At 46.0% G+C, this 14324-nt stretch overlaps 1 protein-coding gene across 2 annotated transcripts in view; it reads left to right on the top strand.

The window, feature by feature from the left end:
• kirrel1b (kirre like nephrin family adhesion molecule 1b) overlaps positions 1 to 14324 on the top strand; it is a 67426-nt gene that overhangs the window by 19618 nt on the left and 33484 nt on the right. The window lies entirely within an intron of this gene.

Raw genomic sequence — 14324 nt, 5'->3', positions numbered from 1 at the left:
TAATGATACCTCGGCTCCTTTTGTCGTGTTTGTTTCTCACATATTTGTGCCTCAAGTTAGAAAAGGTTGAGGACCAACGGTCTAGTACAAGGCTGTCCTCTTCGCGTTGACACTAAGATCTGATGTATCCTTAGCTAGCTAACGGTATGTCGATGAAAGGACGTGTTTTGCCACCGTTAGCTAGCGTACGATACTTTAGATCTTAGTGCATCATTGCTCCTTTTGTCGTGTTTGTTTCTCACTTATTTGTGCCTCAAGTTAGCCAAGGTTGAGGACCAACGGTCTAGTACAAGGCTGTCCTCTTCGTGTGTCCACAGGAGAAAAGGCCTACCTCGGTTTAATAACGTGCTTTTGAATCTTCTCCAACCCACACGAAGCTCCTCCGCGTTGCTCAACGTCCCTCGTTAAAAAGATGTGAAGTCGGTCGTCGGAATCTGGGGCATTGTCCTCTCTAAAGCTTTCTTAAACATGTGATGAAATGTTATCCAACCATGCACACAGTTTCAAAACAGCCTCCCACCAGGGCAGGGGAAGAGAAAAAACCCACTCCCTATCCTCATTAAATGGCATTCATTGTGAAGCTCGTGAAGGAGTGGGTGTTGTTTCATCGGGAGCATTAGACACGTTAGCTTATTAAAACCCAATATTTTTTTTAACATTGGCACATTGCTGACATTTGGCCGATGCCAGGTCCACTTAAGATGTCGGTATCGGTGGCGATCAGTTCCCTCGCTCAAAGGGACTGGACCTTGAGAGTAAGATGGAGAGAGGAATATCCACTGGAATCAAACGGCCCCTCGTCCTCACGGCACAAAGACGACCTTTGCTCGACAGAGTGACTCAACGCGGTGGATCACGCATGAACCATTTCAAATAGATTCATCTCACCCGAATCAATGCGGTTTTTAAAAGGGACGTCGCAGCGTTGATTCAACCTCGTTCTCAGAGGGGTCAGAAGCTTTTTGATCGCGGCCCCCGAGCGTCAGATAGAAATAGTTACGGACAGAAAGCTTGCACCCCGAGTCCAACGTGCTTTATTATTTTACCCGTTGTGAACATTCATAATATGAGACATGACGTAATTGATCACATTGGGTGCAATGGTCCCAAACGTGGGCTAATGAATGAATGAATGGATGAATGGAACGAGCCATGAGCCGTCTTTCAGCCGTCTTTCAGCCGTCTTTCACCCGCCTGCAGCACGATCACTGCCGTCTAGTCTCTCAGACATCCTTCGTGAGTTTTTTTTCCCACAACCAGCCGATGTTCTAACCTTGAATCAAAATTACATTTCTCAGCAAAACCCATTTCATAGCTGCACTGATACTATAGCGGCTCCTGCTCGGCAGGAACAGAGAAAGTGGATGTCTTTTTGTTTTGTTTTTTTTGCTTCTTTCTTCTCGTCTTTCATTGCTGCGGCCCAGCAGCAATTTCCTCGTAGGATCCGAGCCAAGATGAGTCAGTGTGAGACTTGAGGAAAGCCTTGAATGGATGTCATGGATGCACAGGGATCCTGGTTGGAACAGATTCTTTGCATATATATATATATATATATTTATGTATCTTATCGGAGCTGAGTCTAAGAGGGAAGGTGTTTGTTTCACCCACAGAGGAAGTGTTTTTGATATTTTCTCATGCTGTATTACGAGATTTTGACACGTGGACTTTGCCCCCTCGGTGTGTGACGGACATCAATATGCTCGACTTGCACTCTGAACATTCATTAGCGCCAGTCGTTTGTTTTTTCCGGCATCTTTTTGTTTCCGAACTCACACAGAAATTACCGTAATTATTTCCAATTCTACCGGAGATCCCAAAGTTTCAAAGGATACCAAACGTGTCAGCTTAGATTTTGTGGAAATGCGAATAAGTGATACACGAGGCGGCGAGAATATTTGCATTTGGGGTTTTGAATATTTCACTCAATGTGTGCTTCACAGAGCTTCAGATGAATGCTGGAGAAGGCATACACAGAATATATGCAATGGACAGCGCGGAGAAGATGCTCTCTCATGATTTATAGAAAGTTATGTCCGACAGCAAGAGTTAAAGAGGTTAGAGGCGCTTACGCTCGGCGCCATCGCTCCGTAAATTATGTTAAAATGAAAAGCTGATTTTGTGCTTTATTGGGGGAAAAGGGAAAAGAAGAAAACGTGGCTTCATGCTAATGTTTCTGAGCGTGACGCTCATTGGGGCCGCGAGAGGAGGCGAGCTCTTTGTGATGCACATCTTTGAGTGTTGGTTATCTCTTGTGTGTATCTGAGTGTGTGTGTGTGTGTCTGTGTGTGTGTGAAAGGGGTTTGTCGGTAAACACTTGAACAGGTTTGTTTGAGCGTTGGAGAAAAGAGAAGAAGAAGAAGAAGAAAAAGGTTTTGTGAAACGAGATAAAGAGACGAAGTACATGTGAGCAGAGGAACTGTCAACATGCAGCGCTTGAACATGAAGATTTCTTCTTTGTGTTGATTTCTTTTATTGATTACTTTTCAAAATACAATTCTGTGTTTCTTTTAGTTTTCTACTCAAAGAGCAAATAAGAAAAACAAGGTTGCACAGAGGAGAATGTCCTATAATAACGAATGCAACATGTTATTTAACAAAAATAAATGGATTTATTCAACATGAGTTTGGTTTTACTAACACAAAAATAAATAGTATTTAAACTACAAACTACTTCTGGCTGTAATCCAGGTGCAGCGTCGGGGCCAAAACTTCATTTTTCATGTACTTAATATCGGTTATTGTTCCGTAATGGATCAATAATGATGTGAAAACAGCTGAAATAACGACCTCTCTCTGAAATAATGACTCTCACTTCGGATACATACCGCTGCTCTTATACTTACTAAATCCCACTTGTCGTTAAGTAGTTTTACTTATTGCTTTTTACTGAACTGTTCTGCTTTTCGGACAACACATGACGACTCTCGAGGCAGCGCGAAGGTAATTTAATTCAAAGTGATATTTTAACGTGCAGACGATAGTTAAAGGAACATTACGCTCTCACCCGAAAGGCTCCGTGAATGCAACCATTGTGCTTTGTGGACACACATGCTGCTGCAAATCTCCTCTTGTAGCACTGTGTGTGTGTGTGTGTGTGTGTGGGGGGGTGTGTGTGTGTGTGTGTGTGTGGATGTGCTGATGTGCTGCTTCCCTGCTGATAGTCCTGTGACTGGGATCTACTCCCTCCAGTCTCCTTCGCATCAACTCCCTCATACTTTGGCTAATGAAAAACCTTTTGCCCTTTCTCTCTCCCACTGACACACACACACACTTTACACACACACACACACACACTGATGCAAGTCGGAGATAGGGCTCACATTTACTGATACACAGGAACACGGGTCTGTACATCGTTCGCAGTCGGAGGAGCAGACACACTCAGGATGCCCGACAGAAACACGTCCTTTTATTGTACATGTGTGAAGTGCACACACTGCTCCACATGCAGGAAAAGCAAAGAGCCGCCTTTCAAAAGCGAGTCCCCCCCCTCGCTCCAACTCCACAGAGAGGCTGCCGCTCGCCTCCTCCCCTCCTCCCCTCCTCCCTTCCTCCCTTCCTCCCTTCCTCCCTGCAGCAGTCGGTCACAAAAACACCGTGTTTTCTTTCCTCTGATGATTTCAGAGTGAAGGAACCCAAATGAAAAATTCATCAAATTGGAGGAGAAGTCCAGGATTTTTGTTTTTTTCTTGAAGAGGTGCCAATGGAATTGAGTGTGAGCATGTGTGTGTGTGTGTGTGTGTGTGTGTGTGTGTGTGTGTGTGTGTGTGTGTGTGTGTGTGTGTGTGTGTGTGTGAGATATGGAACTGATGCCTCTTTTCTATGTCACTGCTAATGTTGCATGTCACACAACCCTCCAGGGGGCTGCAGTCTACACACACACACACACACACACACACACACACACACACACACACACTCACACACACACTCAAACACTCATGCATGTATGCATACATACATTGATTGTATAGACACGCACACACACACTTTTACACACATACGCACACGTCGTCACTTCCTCAAATGTACTTCCCCCTATACACACAAACACAGATTACACACACAGACACTCAAACGCACCAGCATCTTAATGCACACACGCACACACGCACACTTCATGTCATCATCCTGCTCGGCATCATGGGAGTTCAGACTCTTCCACTCTAAAAAAGGAGAATTCAGTACATGAATCTGCTGATGGGATGGAGTGAAGGAAATCAGTTCTGCTTGTCATAACACACACACACACACACACACACACACACACACACACACACGCATTAAACGTGTATGTATAAGTGTATGGGAGTGTGTATTTGTGTGTGCTAATGTGGAGGAGCAGAGGTTGACCTCAGGCTACCAGCTAATTAAAACTGAGAAATGAGAGAGAGAGGGAGGGAAGGTAGCCTAGAACAAGAGGAGTAGTTGGGCGAGAGAGAGAGAGAGAGAGAGAGAGAGAGAGAGAGAGAGAGAGAGAGAGAGAGAGAGAGAGAGAGAGAGAGAGAGAGAGAGAGAAGTAGGAGGAACTCAGAGGAAAATGCTAGAAGGCAAAGAGAGAGAGAGTGTGTGTGAGAGAGAGAAAGGTTTCATTTTTCTTTCGTTTTTCCATATTTCTATTGGGAGTCTGAGTACAGATCCTGTTGTGTGTTGTGTGTTGTGTGTTGTGTGCAGAAACCTCTCTGTGACACAACTTGTGATTTTTTTTTTTTGTGCCACACAAATGAAACTGTGTGCACAAATCACCAGTTGACGCTCCCAAAATGAATCATTTGTGCCGCCGAATTCATTCACCACTGAGCGGTGTTGTTCTTAATCTCAGCAACAAGTTCAGGTGGCAAAGACGCTCAATGATGCATGAGTCCCTTCAGAAAGGCTCTGGCTCCGCTGCAGCAGGGTCACGGCAGCCGGCCCGGCGGCTCATGTAGGTCACAGAGAGGCGTCGGTGTTACATTGAGACTTGAAATGCAGCTGCACCTGTTCTTCCACTGCGAAAAACGTCCCTTTTACACGCGATGTGGCAGCCTGGCTGCAGGGATCCCATGAGGGTCGAGGTCACGCAGGTTCCCGTGCAGGCCGGTCCAGTTCCTCGACACATTTCTTTATGGACTTGGCTCCGTGGACAAGGGAGCGTTCCAAAAACTGATGCCAGAGAGTCAGAGGAATGCTAAAAAATGACTTCACAGCATCGTGCAAAACGATGTGAAGAAGTGAACTCCAAGAAAAAAAACTCAATTTTGAAACACCGACTTTGTGGGCAGGAGTTATTAATTTGAGAACAAGGCAAACAACAAAAAGAGAAAAAGCTCCTCTGAACACCCGCTGGGCTCCGTACAGGAGTTTGATAGAAGGAAGGAAAGATGGAGCGTGTGTGTTGGAACAAAGAGAGAGAGAGAGAGAGAGAGAGAGAGAGAGAGAGAGAGAGAGAGAGAGAGCTGCAGTAGTCTGAGTCGACGGAGACAGCAGGAGAAAGAAAACAGCTGTTTCCTCCCGTACACTGAAGTCTTTTTGAGATGACGCATCCATCTGTTTTACATGATATTTGATTCAACGCGATGCCGGCACAGTCGAACTGACTTCCACTGTGGCGGCAGAGTGTGTGTGTGTGTGTGTGTGTCTGTGTGTGTGTGTGAGACACGAAGAAACACGCGACGTTCATGTTCTATTCGCACGGCGAATATACAATCGATGTCTCTTTATTTAATTCGTGATTCATTTTTAAATATTTCGCTTGTCAACGAGCCAATTAGCGAGTTTGTGTTGACAATATTTGATCATCATTTGTGTGTTTCTCTCTTTGCGTGCGCTAGTTTGTCTGTTTTCAAGTTCTTGCATCCCCCCCCCCTTCCTTCTCAATCTGTTTGTGTGTACCACTGGTTGTGTATGTGTGTGTAAGTGTGTGAAGCAAGCAGACCCTGCCAAACAGGCCACTGGGTCTGGGCAAAGGACAGAAAGTGTGTATCGAAGAAGAGGAGGGTGGGGAGAAGAACGAGGAGGAGAGTGTGTGTAAAGTGTGTGTTTGTGTGTTCATCACGGGGAGTGTTTTTTTTTTTAGGAGGGGGGGGGGGAGAAAGAGTGAAAACCCTGAATTGGAGTTTGATCTGTTTGTTCTCGCCCCCTTGTCCCACTTACATGTCCCTGTGGAGCCCAGAGAAGGAAGGCAGGCTGGTGTGTGTGTGTCTGTGTGTGTGTGTCTGTGCACGTCAAACACATCGACACAACCTCAAAGAGAGAGGGAGAGAGAAAAAAGAGAAGAGCCAAAACAGATCGAGATAAACAGATAAATAGACGGATTGAAATAGACAGACTGACAGCGAAACGGGGGAAGATAAGAGAGAGGAGACATGAGCTGGAGAGGGCACAGAGACAGACAGTGGGAAATGAGCTTTAAAACATCACACACACACACACACACACACACACACACACACACACACACACACACACACACACACAGCAACAGAGAGAGTGATTGACAGAGACCGACAGACACGCCTACAGACTGGAAAAAAGAAGAGACGATGAGCGGAGAGAGAAAGAGAGAAAGACGCAGAGACGCGGTCTACAGCTGCAGACTAATACAAGCAGACAGCAGAGAGACGGAGAGAGAGACAGACAGACAGACAGACAGACAGACAGACAGACAGACAGACAGACAGACAGACAGACAGACTCTTCGTGTCCTCGGCTGCTCCGTTAAACACGCTACGACCAACTGGTTTGGTCACAAACATCGGGGTTTGGCCTCCGCAGCGGTGATTCATGGGTAAAAAGCCGCTCTGACCTCTCGGTGTTTGCCGTCGTCGGCCTCGTGCGTTTGCGTCCGACCGAAGGACTCCAGCGGCAGCCATCTTGGCTCAACGTTGCCGCCGAAATGTCTAACGGAGGCCGGCACTAACACACGACGCCCAGTCGCCCATGAAAAGTCTGCCTTAATAGTCCGGTAATGTCCTGACAAGTTGACAAAAAAGGCCTTTTTGGGGGACATATTTGCAAGATCCTCACCAGCCACTCAAGGTGTTAAACGCAGCGTTTAGGGGGATCCCCAAGCGGAGTCAAGAACTTGTAGTTCTCTGCAATCTGCACGTCACATGATCCTGTTACAGCCTTTAAATTACCTCCATTTGGAGAAGGAAACATCACAGGAGTAAAGCTCCAGAACCAGCAGACTTCATCTGCAGGACATCTGTGCTCTCTCTCTCTGCAGCTGTGCAGAGAGAGAGAGAGAGAGAGAGAGAGAGAGAGAGAGAGAGTTTCAGAGCAGTGATCCAACCTCATCATTTCATTCTGCCCTCGCAGCAAATCTCCCTAAGATCACTTTTCAGATGTATTTTCCCAAAGACAAACTCCATTCAGCCAAATGATCGAGGCGTCGAGGGTCCATCGCCCATCGACGTAGAAGCCGGGAGTTCCCACTGTGCCGTATTGAGATTTACTGACTGGTGCTTTCTGGGAAATGCAGTGCAGTAAGCTATAGATGAGGGGCCTTAGCCCAGTGGTTAAGCATGCTTAGTACCCTTCAAGGGCCCCTGGGAGGCCCCGAAAACCCCCAGCAGTCAGTATGAGCCGTAAGAAGACGGTGAGAACGGCACAAATCGTTTTAATTCAGATTTGAGCCGCTTTATGGTCCAAATGCAGCTTTAATTTCTTGTAATGCGGCCTCGGTCTTAAAGAGTCATATTGGAATGAATGCATTGTCTCCACACACACACACACACACATGCACACACACACACACACACACACACACACACACACACACACACACACACACACACACATGCACACACACACACACATGCTGGGACTTAAAATATGAACATCCAGCATGATGTGAGCCAGATTCCCCAAAAATGCCTCCTGGAGCGTCAATAAGACACCTTTTTGGAAAGATTAGGACCTAAAAAATCAGAATCCGCAACAAAAATCACAATAAAACAAAGTCTTGGTCTGTTAGGAAGGAGTTTCAGTCCAAAAACTGTGTCGTTCGGTTCAAAATTGGAAAAATATGACGTATTTTATGCCAAAAGATTGTCTGAGTGAGGCATGCTGGGACTTAAAATGGGCGCGGGAGGATTTTTGCAAACACACACACACACACACACACACACACACGTAGAAAGCCCAGGTTTTCCTGGGATTTATGTCACTGGACACACATTCTTGGTTAGTTTTCCAACATTCACTCAGCTTGTGGTCGTCATAATGAATCATAATGAATCATAAAGATGATGTTTCCCCCCAGCTGTCTGCCCCTCCCCCCTCCGCCCAACAATCCGATAAACATCCGACCGATCGACCATCTTCGTCAACACATCAACGTCTAAATAAACTTCTAAATGGCGGCGTAAGAGCTGACGGAGAGAGACAACGATGTGAGCGGCCAAACAGAGAAATCGCGTCTGATCCATAAATCCAAGTTGAGCTTTAAGGCTGGAGTGTAAACGTCGCCTCAGATGTCACAAACACACACACATCTTGAGGTTTTTCCACATTAAAGACACGCTGAATCTTCTTATTTGTTCCTCAATCACTTTGTTTCACAGACTGAAAGAAACTTCCTGTAGCGTTGAGGGTAAAGACGACTCTCCAGCTCTTTAAATATTACCACATTGCTCTTAAGTGAGGCATCGGGCGGGGAACACCAGGACTCCCTGAACTGTGACTCCACCCGTCGGGTCTCAAACACACAGCGACGCCGTCCACATTAGCGCGTGCAGCCCTGAAAGGCCTTTTTCATCATTTACGTTCTTTGCAATAGCGAGATCAGATCTTCAAAGTCGGTAGCGGCGGAGGTATCTCGCTCTTAGATCAGGAAAGAAAAAGAAGATGAATGTTGAATGCCGCCGCGCTCTGAAGTTCTGACACAAACGGGACTCGAACGCGCGGCTTCGGCTTCGCCGCTCCGTTATCTCCGCGCGACGCGAACGCAGCGCCAACTGAATGCCAGGAGGCGGAGCTTTTCGGGAAGGGAAAGCGAATTTTAATGATTTTTTTTGTATTTGTTCGGACAAAAAAAGAAAATAAATCAGAATCAGAAACTGTTTATTTGTCAGGAATGTTTTTACAAAAGAGGAATTTTCCTTTAGTGGAAGCTGCAACATTAGACACAAGACGTTAAACGGGACAAACAATCAACAGTCAACAACAACGGTTCAACGTGTATTAATGAAGTATGAAGTGAAGATAAAGCGCTCACGTTTAAGAGTTGAAGTTGAAAACTGTGGAACCGATTTTGTCTCCAGACCTCCTTTTCCTTGTGTTTGAGTCGTCGTAGGAACCCCAAATTAATGCCAATACTTGTGTTTATTGTATGTATTTGTTGAGCAAAGTCTTAATGGAATGTATATCTGCAAAAAAATCACTTTTAAAAGATATTTTGATGATAACTATGAACATCCAGCATGATGTGAGCCTGATTCCTCTAAAATGCCTCCTGGAGCGTCAATAAGACACCTTTATGGAAAGATTAGGACCTAAAGAATCAGAATCTGCAACAAAAATCACAATAAAACAAAGTGTTGTCCTGTTAGGAAGGAGATTCAGTCCAAAAACTGTGTCAATCAGTTCAAAAATGGGGAAATATTATGTATTTTATGCCAAAAGATTGTCTGAATGGGGCATGCTGGGACTTAAAATGGGCACGGGAAGATTTTCGCACACAGTTTGCAAAGAGGTTAAGTGTTGTGTGTGTGTGTGTGTGTGTGTGTGTGTGTGTGTGTGTGTGTGTGTGTGTGTGTGTGTGTGTGTGTGGTAGTGACCGGTGCAAAATCACTATTTCCATCACACGTTAGAGGAAATAAATTGAATTTCCACACAAGACTTTTCAACAACTGATTTGCGTCTGACAACTTTATTATCAAGCTTTTCGTATGAGTGACACGTCATGCTTCGTGTACACACACACACACACACACACACACACACACACACACACAGGCGCTAGAAGTCGTCATATTGGGGAGAAAGAGAGAAACAACTTTCCCAGCGAGGTCACAGGGTTTACACAGTCAACACTCTCAAAGAGTCTTTTTCTAACCTGCAGACCTTTCTTTTTCTTTTTCTTTTTCTTTTTCTTTTTCTTTTCACCTGGAGCATAAAACTTGACATTTGCATTCGGCTCTTCCTCCTGGAGGGAAGCCGGCTCTCGCTCGTGCTGCATTACTGCGGTAACTCCATGAAAATGTACTCATTACCGCTGTAGCTCATTAACAGTTAGCTTTAACCGAACAAACCGTTTCATCCGCGGTGGCAGCTCGGCTTCATCCCTCAAACCCCCCCCCCCCCCCTCCTTCCTCTCCTCCTCCTCCTCTTCCTCATCATCATTAAGATTAAAGTCTCCTCGTCTCCGTTTGCGGCTTTTTTCTGTGTTTTTTCTTCTTCTTCCTCTTCCTCCCGTCGTCTTGTTCACGAGGCTACAACGAGGTTATTTTCCTCTCCTCACCGTTTCGCTCTCGCGGGGGGGGAATCTCGCCTCCTCGCCTCCTCGCCTCCTCGCCTCCTCGCCGCCTCGCCGGTGTTCACATCACCGATTCTTATTGAAGGGGAAATCGGGCGGCCATTTGCCGAGCGAGGTCGTTATTCGGATAATGACTAATCTGCTCCCAACTTAATTCCGTTCCTCTGATCCGACGGCCAGGTCGGAGTCAGAGGATGTGGCTAATGATGTGGCTGCAGCCGTTGTCTGGGAATGCAGAGAACACACACACACACACACACACACACACACACACACACACAGAAGACATTAACTCGTGAATCACTCACTTGCTCACGTACTGTAAGCACTTATATGAATGAGTTCTCTTTAATGTCACGGACCGGAGCACACATTTGACTTTAACCCCTTGTGCTACTTTTATTCTCTTAAATTGTCCCTTTAAGAAACATTTAAGAGTAAAAGCATATTTTTTCCGGTCGTTTACATATTCTGCATCCCAGCAGCTTCACTTTCAGTGAAATATTCAAACATGACATATTTTTTTATGACTTCTTGTGATTCATCAAACGGAGAGATTTTTACTGTCGATGTGTTTCTTATGTTTTATGCACATGTTTTTTATTTTTTATAAAGATGACACATTGCGTGTCTCTGGCCCAGATATTAAAGAGTCGTTTTCAACACATCTTCCATTTGAGAAGCCTAGTGGTGTAAAAATGTATTGTTTTCTTTTCTTTATGTTCTTTTCTTTGACCGTTGGCCCCTTTTCTCCTTACTTACCGTAATCTAAACCTAATCCTAATCTTAATCTTAAACCCCGCCCCTAAAAAAACACCCAAAAATATAAAAAACCTTGAAGTAGTGAGGCCTAACTGTCACCCTCCCAAAATGTCTCCATTGGGTCCTCTCAACGATAGAAGTACAAGAGCACACACACACACTCACACACACACACACACACACACACACACACACACACACACACACACACACACACACACACAGTCACTCAAGTGATAATCTGACATGTGCATCTTGTGTTCAACTCAATTTAATTCACAGGTTCAGTAAAGGTCACACACACATGCACACACACACATGCACACACACACTCACACACACACACACGCCCACCCATGCACTTGGTCTAATTTTTTATCGAATGCAACATTCACAGCATTGACCTGCTCACTCATACGCACTCCCTCTAACATGCACCAAAAAACACACGGACACACAACCTCCCACCACACACACACACACACACACACACACACACACACACACACACACACACACACACACACGATTGCCCTCCTCTTCTCACATGCTTTTTCACTCCGTGCTCATTTGGTGATGTTAATGCCAGCAGACATGTACAGTGTGCTCTAACAGCGGAGGGAGGGGGGGAGCGTGTGTGTGTGTCTGTGTGTGTGTGTGTGTGCAAGTGGGTATGTGCAAATGCAAGTGTGCGTACGTGTGTGGGTGTGTGTGTGTGTGTGTGTGTGTGTACTTACCGCTCTTAAAAACCAATTAACAGCGCGCGGCAGCAGCCGCCCTCCTCCTCCAAATGAAGAGGTGAATTAAACATCACCGAGACCAGATGGAAGGAAATCAGAGAAAGAAAGAGAGAAGGATGAATAATTGAAGACGGAGGGGGGATCATGAAAAAAAAAAAAGTGGGGGGGGGGGGGGGGGAATAAAACTGAAATAAGAGATGAAATGAAATGTAAGAAAGCAGAAGTCAATTAGAGCGACTGAGAGAGAGCTGCAGGGAGAAGCAGATAGGAAGAGAGGGGAGGGATCGCCGCCAGTGCGCCAGTGTGTTTGTTTTCGTGTGTGTTTGCGAGCATGTGCGCACAGCGTTTGTGTGCGTCCTCTCCCGCCTGTTTTTTCCCGGAGTCTAACTAACACAACCCGGTTGTTTGAAGTCGACAGCGGCGCAGTCAGGACGGTTGCAACACGGCGATGATTAGACCACTTTCTCTTCCACAAAGCTGAACTTCAGAAGTACTTCAACGCCGTTCTGTACGCGTGTGCGCTTCCGCTCGACGGGCGTCGGTGTGTTTGCGTGACACACACACGCGCAAAAAAAAAGTAAGAAATAAGCTTTGAACCGACGGGATTCGTGAGCACATGCACATCAGTCGCAACTGGCAAATGAACGCTGTCTCGGATGCTCGTGCGTGTGATGAGCGCAAAAGCTCGGCGTCGGTTTTGATTCATGAAAGGTGTCGAGAAAGAAACTGGAGAGGAATTCAATTCATGTGTCAAAGTCAAAGTTTTAAGTGTCATATCGGATGTGTGAGGGGAAAAAACATCTCGAGATTCAAAGAGACATGCATGTGTTACTGAAGCTGCTTTGAAGCCTCGAGTTTAGCTTTTTGGGCGCCGCCATCTTGGTTTTTTGATTCAGCCATCTTGTTTTTTTGCAACCAAAATGTAGACACACTATCGGATTAAAAATATAAGAATTAGACACCTGAAGTTACGTATCAGTCTTCACGATCTTATACCAGTGGGTCAATAACACGTCGCCGTTTGGTGGGAATGATGGGAATGGTGGGGTTTTTCCATTGGAAAATACGCTGGAAGCTAACTCCGGCTAACGTTACATTCTCCTGCTAGCGATTGATGGAAGCAGCACACGAGTGAGACATCTCCCTCCTTTCTCATCTGTGTTGAGAATTCAAATTCAACTTTGAGTACAGTGTGTGTGTACATATGAGTGTGTGTGAGAGTGTGTGTGCAGCACGTGCGTGTGTGTGTGCAGTACGCGTGTGTGTGGGCGAAGGAAAATGTCTGTGTTTGGATCCAGCCGTGCTGATTGGAGTGAGTTTGGGAGTGTAATTGAGTATGTTTGTGTGCAAGTGCATTTAGACTCGAATGTGCGTTCAACTCTGCAGGCGTTTGTGTCATTTGTGCAGTTTGTGTGTGTCTGTGTGTGTGTGGGTGTGTGTGTGTGTCGGTGTGATATCTGGTAATTGTTTAGTTTTTGTGTGTGTGCTTGTGAATCATGTATGCACTTGTCCCCGTAACTTTAAGCTGTGTCTGTGTGTATGGGAGTGTGTGTGTGTGTGTGTGTGTGTGTGTGTGTGTGTGTGTGTGTGCATACTTGTGTGCGATTTCCAATAACTGCTTAGTTTGCTCAGCATCTCCTCCGCGGTCGGCGTCACGCTGCTCTTCTGTTCTGCTGGAAGTGTTTGCCAGCGGAAATAAAAGCAGCGTTTTGGTGTGTGTGTGTGTGCATGTGTGTGTGTGTGTGTGTGAGGGGGCCTCTGTTTACAGCAAACACCAAGCGTGCAGGGACACACAGTGACAAAGTCCTGGTCCGGGTGTCCGTCCCTCTGCGTCTGCCTCGCTCCGTCCTCCTCCTCCGCCTCTCTGTCGGCTCTCGTGTTCGTCTCTGTCAGTTTCATGCCGAGCGCTGCGGGGCCATGAATGTTACATGAGCGATATTCCCCCAAAAAACATCAAAATAAACAAGGCGGCGGTAAACATATCGCCCCGAAGGGAATAATGCGCTCGTCCCTCTCGGCCAATCAGAGACAAACAGGTCGCCGTATTCTGACCTTTGTGTTGTAGATGACTGCGGGGACACGTGGCTTCATAATGTGACACGAGACTCACATGACTTTTCTCTAGTAACTTTATGTGTGTGTGTGTGTGTGTGTGTGTTCTCCCTTCAATCTAACTGGGACATCAAGATGTACTTCTATGAGGCAGATGAACACAGCCGATAGCCTATTTAATCAGATGCTCTATCTATAATTCATCTGTCCTGTCTTCGCGGTCACATGACGACGTTCCTCGCGCAACACTTTTCCCAGCTTGCGTTTTCTTGCATCTGCAAGACCGAAAACACCCCCAAAAAAAAATTGCA

The sequence above is a fragment of the Clinocottus analis genome, unplaced genomic scaffold (assembly GCF_023055335.1).
Source record: "Clinocottus analis isolate CAN_PGR_092001 unplaced genomic scaffold, fCliAna1.0.p SCAF_11, whole genome shotgun sequence".
NCBI classification, from domain to species: domain Eukaryota; kingdom Metazoa; phylum Chordata; class Actinopteri; order Perciformes; family Cottidae; genus Clinocottus; species Clinocottus analis.
This window is presented reverse-complemented; position numbering and strand designations above follow the sequence as displayed.